Genomic DNA, 7,720 nt, shown 5'->3' on the forward strand with positions numbered 1-7,720 from the left:
AGAGCTTAAGCTAAGATGATTTTATGTTAGTAGAAGATGATGAATGATAATAATATATGATTAATATGTGATTTATAAAGATGTTTATAATGTTGTTTCTCATTGAATGATATTGCTATTTTATGATGCTAATTATGTGCTGCTATGTTACTATTACTATTGAATTATGATGATTGATGAGACGATTAGTGTGCTAATGCTATATGATTATTATGTGACTTATGTGCGATGTTTATGACGTTGTTGCCTATTGATTGATGTTCATTATTATGCTATTCCTGAGTTATCATGTTGCTGTTAATTGATTATGTTGCATGAATCTACTTGAGATGTCGTCCAATTTGTTGGAGTCTTTAAGAAGTTGTCCATTTTAATGGAATTGTATAAGATGTTCATGTTGTTGTTCAAGTTGCATTTAGAGTTGTGTTGTTGCATAGTCAGCGATGGGGGCTTAATGCCTGACAGGTCCTTTATGACCTTAGCGAAGGGGGCTTATTGCCCGACAGGTCCAATTATGACCTTAGCGAAGGGGGCTTAATGCCCTGGTGGTACCACATGCATGTTGAAGTTGTCTAAGTTGTTGCGAATTTGTCTAAGTTGTTGCGAAGTTGTCTAAGTTGTTGTCGAAGTTGTCTAAGTTGTTGTTGAAGTTGTTGTTGCATTGCAGAGTCGTCGTAACTTATATTTAATGGGGATCTAACGATTTGATGATGATAGTTGTTTATGCTTTGATTATGTTTTGATGATGATAGTTGTTTATGTTTTGATGATGATGTTTGATGATGATAGTTGTTTATGTTTTGATTATGTTTTGATGATGATAGTTGTTTATGTTTTGATGATGATGTTTGATGATGATGTTTGATTATGTTTTGATGATGATGTTTGATGATGATGTTGTTTATGATTGATGATGATAATAATTAATTATGATTTGTTAAGATGCTAAGTGATAAATGTTTAATATGTTAGAGATGTCTTACGTTGTTAAATGCATTTTGATGAATTATATGCTTAATTTGTTGAATGTGAAATCTCACCCCTTCTGCGTATATGTTGCCTCGACCGTGGGTAATGTGCAGGTATTAAAGATTAGAAGTGTTCGTGAGAGGACTCCTCACTTGTGTCTAGGTGCTCTGATACGTAACGGGATGGGGCTTGCTTTCTTATCTATTCCTTACGTGTCTTTATGAACTTTTTACGAATAAGTATTGAATCAAATTATGAGATTTTCTGATAAGGCCTGCGTGCCAAGACTTTGTTCATGTTGAACTATTTCCGCTGCGTATTTCCATACTTTTATGATGTTGAACCTGGAAGGATATTTATTAATATCTATTTTATGACTTAAAAGTAGTATGTGACATTCCGTTTATGAATTAAATACTCTGATTTTAAATGAAATTTTCAAGTTGGGAAAACGGGGTGTTACATATCGGACACCCTTGCATTTGCAAAGAATTCGACGATCACCGTTTTGTTGTTTGCTTCGTCGATCATCTCATTCAACTTCGTCCACCCTCTCCTTCGTAATTCGGCCTCAAAGAATGGATACTTCACAAGCTTTGTGAAATCAAACTTCCTCTCCCCTATAACTTCGAAACTCTTCATAGATTGATGGAACTCTTGGGCTTGGTCATTGATGAAATGGATGGCGTTTTCCGGTGGTTCGGATGCGGTACGAGGGCGTTTGGATTTGCTTGTGGATGGCTTGGGGTTGGTGGCTTTCTTTGAGCGGGTGTTTCTTTGGTTGGAGGCCATTTGTGGTTTAGGAAGATGGTGAAAGGGAAGTTTTGTGAACTTTGGGAAAGTTGGGAATGATTGTGGTTTGATGGTGGTTTGGATTGATGAATTTGTGATAGGATTGTGGGTAGATGATGTTTAGGAAGTGAAAAAGGAGATGAAGATGAGGATAATTCGTGAATGGAAGTTTAGGGAGGTTTTGGAAGAGAAAGGTAGGAAGAATGAAATGAAAATGATGATGAACAGTGAGGTTTTTATAGGGCTGTTTGGGCAAAATCGCGGCACGCCAATATATAGGCGCGGTGCGATTTTGAGTTTAACGGGCAATAACGGGCAAATTTGTAACGGCTATGAGTTCCAACGGCTATTTTTTTTTCACATAATGGCAAAATCACGCCGCGGTGGATGCTATGCGTGCCGCGATTTTGCAAACTCAGGGGGTTAGGTATTTTGCTCGTGAAAATCGCGCTGCGGCCATATATAGGCGCGGCGCGATTTTGAATGTACAGGGAGCATTCTTTGCTTCCTCAGGCCAAAAATTTTGTTTTCTTGAAAAATGCCTGAGTTCCTTGAATTTTTGAAAAACTTTTGAGGAGAGAATCATGCAAGACATCAGTACCTTGCATGATTTTCTTGGCAAGAGGTATCCTTGAACAAATTTTTAAAACTTTCCTGCCTTGTATTAAAAGAAAAGAAAAAATATTTTTGTGTTTTTGTTTTTGAAAGCAATAAAATCATACCTGAAAATTAAATAGTGGGTTGCCTCCCACCCAGCGCTTCTTTACCGTCACTAGCTTGACTGATGACGATCCCTAAGGATCAGTTGATGTCTCTCCCTCTTCATTGTTTGGGAGTCCTCCTTCACGATACCGTTTCAGCTTTTGTTCCTTACCCTTGAAAGTTCCTTGTGCACCAGACTTCCTTAAATCCACAGCTTCATCAAAAGGCTTGTTCTTTACCACCCCTTTGTCATAGTACCTCCTAACTCTTTCTATTGTATCAGAGAAGATCGAAAGCATACACCATTGAAAAGTAGCCGGCCCATTACGCATTCCAAATGGGATCTTCTTATAAGCAAATACACCACAAGGATTAGTAAAAGTAGTCTTAGGCATATTGTTCCAAGTTCCCAATCCCCTATACTTGTTGTCAAGGATGTCTCCTGATGATTGTTGTTGCATAAGTTCTGTGCTTGTTTCAAGTGGCTTAACATACTCTGTCACCCCAACATCTTCAACCACTTCCTTACTTTCAATAGGCTTAACAATTTCTCCTTCCATAGGTTGAATAGGTTGAGATTCAAGGGAGTTCTTTTCGACTGTTTCTTCAACAACGTCAATCCGGTAACACTTGTGGTTCTCATCTTGGTGCTTCATTGCCTCAAAGATATTGAAAACTACCTGCTCCTTATGGAACCTCAACATTAGCTCTCCACGTTCAACATCAATCAAAGCACGACCAGTTGCAAGGAAAGGTCTTCCTAGAATGAGTGGCATGTCTTCATCTTCAGCCATATCTAAGATCACAAAATCTGCTGGAAACACCAAGTCATTAACCTTGACTAGCACATCTTCAAGCACACCGAAAGGATAAGAGATTGACCGATCAGCTAAAGTAATGGTCATTCTTGTTGGTTTTGGTTCCCCACACTTAAGCTTCTTCATCATTGAAAGAGGCATCAGGTTGATACTTGCTCCCAAGTCACATAAAGCTCTACCAATGTCTACCGATCCAATTGAACAAGGGATAGTGAAAGCTTCAGGATCCTTCAGTTTAGGTGGCAGCTTCTTTTGAAGAATAGCACTACAATTCTCAAAAAGTGCTATGTTCTCATCATCCTTAGGCTTCCTTCGTTTAGTCAACAAGTCTTTCATGAATTTAGCATACAACGACATTTGATCAAGAGCTTCACCGAAAGGAATATTCACCTGAAGTTGTGAGAAAAGTTGCATGAACTTCTTGAATTGACCTTCATCGTTTTCTTTCTTCTTTGAAAGGTGAGGGTATGGAAGCTTCATATATGATGGAATAACTTGTGGTTTGTCTCCATCCTTCAATATTTGACTCTTCGACTTCCTCAAGATTGAATCTTCATCAATTAACTTCTCACTTTTTTCTCCCTCTATTTTTTTCTTCCTTTCGTTTTCAACTACTCCATGATCATTTTCTTTTTCAACTACACCCTCATTATTTTTTTCAACTTAACCATTCTCCTCCACCTCAACTACATCATCAACCTTCTTTGGAGCTTTTGGAACTAAAGGTGTCAAAACCTTTTTTCTTCTCAATTCAATAGCATTACAAGACTCATTCTTAGGGTTGTCTTTAGTGTTACATGAGAATCCGCCTTTACTTTGTTCAGCCAATTGCTTAGCTAATTGCCCCAGTTGAGTTTCAAGCATCTTCCTAGAAGCTTCATTGTTCTTTCTTTCAGCTTCTTGACTCTTCTTCATCTCTTCAAAGTTTCCTTGAGTCATCTTCATGAAGTTCATCATAGTTTCCTCAAGAGCTGATGGCTTTCTTTGTTGTTGTTGAGGAGGAGTAAGCATCTGAGAATTCAAAGTGTTGTTATTCGAGTAGCTTAGATTGGGATGCTTGTTGATTCCTTGAGTGTAGCACTGATTTTGCCTTTGATATCCTCCCATGTAGTTAGCTTCTTCACTAGAACCTTCTGGTACACATTCACCATTGGGATGTTCTTCACCACATAGATCACACTTGATTGCAGCCACTTGTTGTTGCTTATGAGCCAAAGTGAAGCCTTGAAACTCCTTAGTTAGAGCTTCGATTTGTTTGTTCGTAGCTGCTTGGTTAGCAAGGATAGCAGTTTGTTCACTCACCCCAAACACTCCTCTTTCCTTCTTCTTAGCTTCAGCACGATACTCATTTCCAGCCATGTTTTCTATCAAAGCTTGGACTTCATGATCAGTTTTGCTCTTGAGACTACCTCCCGCGGAAGCATCTAAGAACATTCTAGTGTTTAGTGTTACCTCCTCAGTGAAGATTTGGAGGTATTGTTTCTCGGTGAACTCATGATTAGGGCATCTCTTAAGAAGCAAATTGAATCGCTCCCAAGCATCATATAATGACTCACCTTCTCCTTGCTTGAAGTTAGAGATCTCCATCTTCTTTTCCCAATACTTAGACATAGGGAAATACTTCTCTAAGAACTTCAGCTCTAACTCTTCCCATGTTTGGACAGTCCCGTTTGGTATTGTTAGCAACCAATCTTTTGCTCTTTCCGTCAAGGTGAAAGGAAATAGCCTTAGTTTCTTTTGTGCTTCAGTCACGGTGGCTGGTTGCACATAAAATTCACAAGTTTCAGCAAAGCGGCTCAAGTGTTCATGAGGACTCATAGCTTCAGTCCCATCGAATTGCTTGTCCCTCAAACCGTTGAGGACAGTTGTCTTGATGTCGAAAGCTACGGGGTTAGCTGGTTGAAAAGTGTGGGTCAGTTGACCGCGATGTGTTGCTAACCCGTAGTCTCCTAGCTTAGGTCTCGGTGGTACAACTCCTTCACCTTCCATAGTTGCAGATTTAGGAGAAGAGATCGTTTCAGATTCAGTTGAGAGTGGCTCCGGTATTTGTTCTCGAACACCCAGTGGAACGGACTGAGCTAACCTTTGCGACCGGACAGCTTTTCGAAGTGCTCTAGCAGTTCTTTCAATTTCCGGATCGTACTCTAAGTTGTCAGAGCTCTGTTTACCTCGCATAAACAGCAAAATACCTTAGTAGCGCTGCACGATAAAGAGTAATCAAATGAATACTGAAACAGAAACAGAAAAATAAAAATTAAAGACAGAAAATTAAATTGCAGAAACCCTAAATTATAACGTAATTGCCTTGTTGAAAATAATCAACAGTCCCCGGAAACGGCGCCAAAAACTTGATAGAAGTTTGGCAAGTGCACCAAATACTATCGAAGTAGTAAAAATATCTATCCCACGAGGACTGTTTTTAACTTCAATAATTCAATTGCGTTATAAAAATAGGATGTATAAAAGTTTATTTTGTTTTGCCACTAGGCAGTAGATTTGGTTTGATTTTAATTAAATCAAGAAACAGATAATAAAGATTTGCTAAGAAAATATGGAGAGAGATGAGATTAGATCCGTCGAATCCTCTAAGTTCCCCTAATTGGTCTACTGCACCTATTTGTTATGAATCCTCTTCTAATTTACGATGATTAACAAAATAGCCCTAATCAATCCCTTGAGTTAGGACCCTCTTCTTAAACTACAGCCCCTAATTCCTTAGGTGGTCTAATAATTCTTGAAGGTTTTACCGAACGTTAACCTATTATCACTAACAAACGATTATCTATTCCAGACTAACCCTGTTTATTAGAACAATTCAATTAGGTCTAAGTTGAAAGCCATGGTCAGTGGTCATTCGTTCTCACAAAATCAAGTTATATGTGATCAAGATATAAAAAGCATTAAGAACAATTGAATTGAATAAACTAGAATTGAATTCATAAACAAAATAGAGTTTCACAGCAACATGTGTCAATTAGGGTTACAAAGATTCATCTCGGATCTAATCTCTAAGAGATTTAGCTACTCATAATCGAGTTTACAAATAGCATAATCAATGAAATAATTAAAACATACATGAATTGGTAAAAGGTTGAAGAAATCGCCCTTCTAGCCGTCTCCGATGTCTCAAAATCGCACTTTGCTCTCCAAAATCGTTACCCTTGTTCTTCAGGATTAGTGCAGTATTTATAGAAGTCATGGGCCTGACCTATCAAAATCGCGCCGCGCCATGTATATAGGCGTGCTGCGATTTCCCTCAAACAGGGAGGTTGTAATTTCGCTTCAAAAATCGCAGCACGGCTTGAAATTGGCGTGGCGCGATTTGCTTCAAACAGACTTCAATATTTCAGCTTTTTGCACTCCATAACAGTATAAATTTCATGAGAACTCTATCAAAATGTCACAATAAGTCCTAAAAATTATGTAATGACAGCATGTCATCATTCGTTCCTGCAGCTTATTTGGCTTTTGTGTACTTGGGTTGTGTGGAATGAACGTAACAACCGGCTGTTCAATAATACTGTAAACATTATTCCCCATATGCTAGATAAAGTTAAATTGTTATCTTTAGGGTGGCTGAAAGCTAGAAATGTCATGTTTGTTTTTGGTACACAGAGATGGTGGTCAAACCCTTTAGTTTGTCTGGGCATTGGCCAATCTTGTTTCTTCTGTTTGGTGTTTTTGTCTTTCTGTAACTCGGTAACTTTGTAGTGGTTTTCTAGGCACACCTTGTGCTTGGGAACCTCTTTTTGGTTTGGTAATTGATAAGTGCTCAAAAGCAATATCTTTCATGTGTTAAAAGAGGCATTTTTAGTGACTTGTTATGCAAGTTATCTATGGAAAAGCTATCAATTGTTGTAATTATACCATTTATGCTTTACATGCCTGATTCTACCCAATTTATGCAGGAAATGACAAGCAAGGACCAAAACTCAAGTGTGTGAACCAAGCAAAACTCGCTTACGCGAGATCACCTCGCTTAAGCGAGAAAAGTCCAGTGAGCATCTGAACATCTCGCTTCCAGCTCGCTTGCAACATCGCTTGTGGAATTTAGAATCTCGCTTACGCGAGATTTCTCTAGGGAGCAATTGATAATCTCGCTTTCCATCTCGCTCCCAAGGTCGCTCAAGCATGATTCAAGGGCGGTGTAAGGTTGAAACAACCTCGCTTACGCGAGTGCAACTCGCTTACGCGAGATTTCTCCAGGGAGCAACTTCAAGAACTCTCTTTTGGCTCGCTTCCAGCTCGCTTACGCGAGATACAACTTCATCAGGGATAAGGGCTACGTGGCAAGACTTCATTGGTCATGATTGGATATTTAGGCTTCTCGCTTGAGCGAGATTTAAAGAGAAGTTTTACCTCTCTTTTGGACTATTCACTGTTTTATTAAGATATTTTCATACATTCTAAGAGAGAGGTTAGAGCTATTTCAAAGAGAG

Source organism: Medicago sativa, chromosome 7 (assembly GCF_051527215.1).
Source record: "Medicago sativa cultivar Bolivia chromosome 7, Bolivia_mono, whole genome shotgun sequence".
In the NCBI taxonomy this organism is placed as follows: Eukaryota; Viridiplantae; Streptophyta; class Magnoliopsida; order Fabales; family Fabaceae; genus Medicago; species Medicago sativa.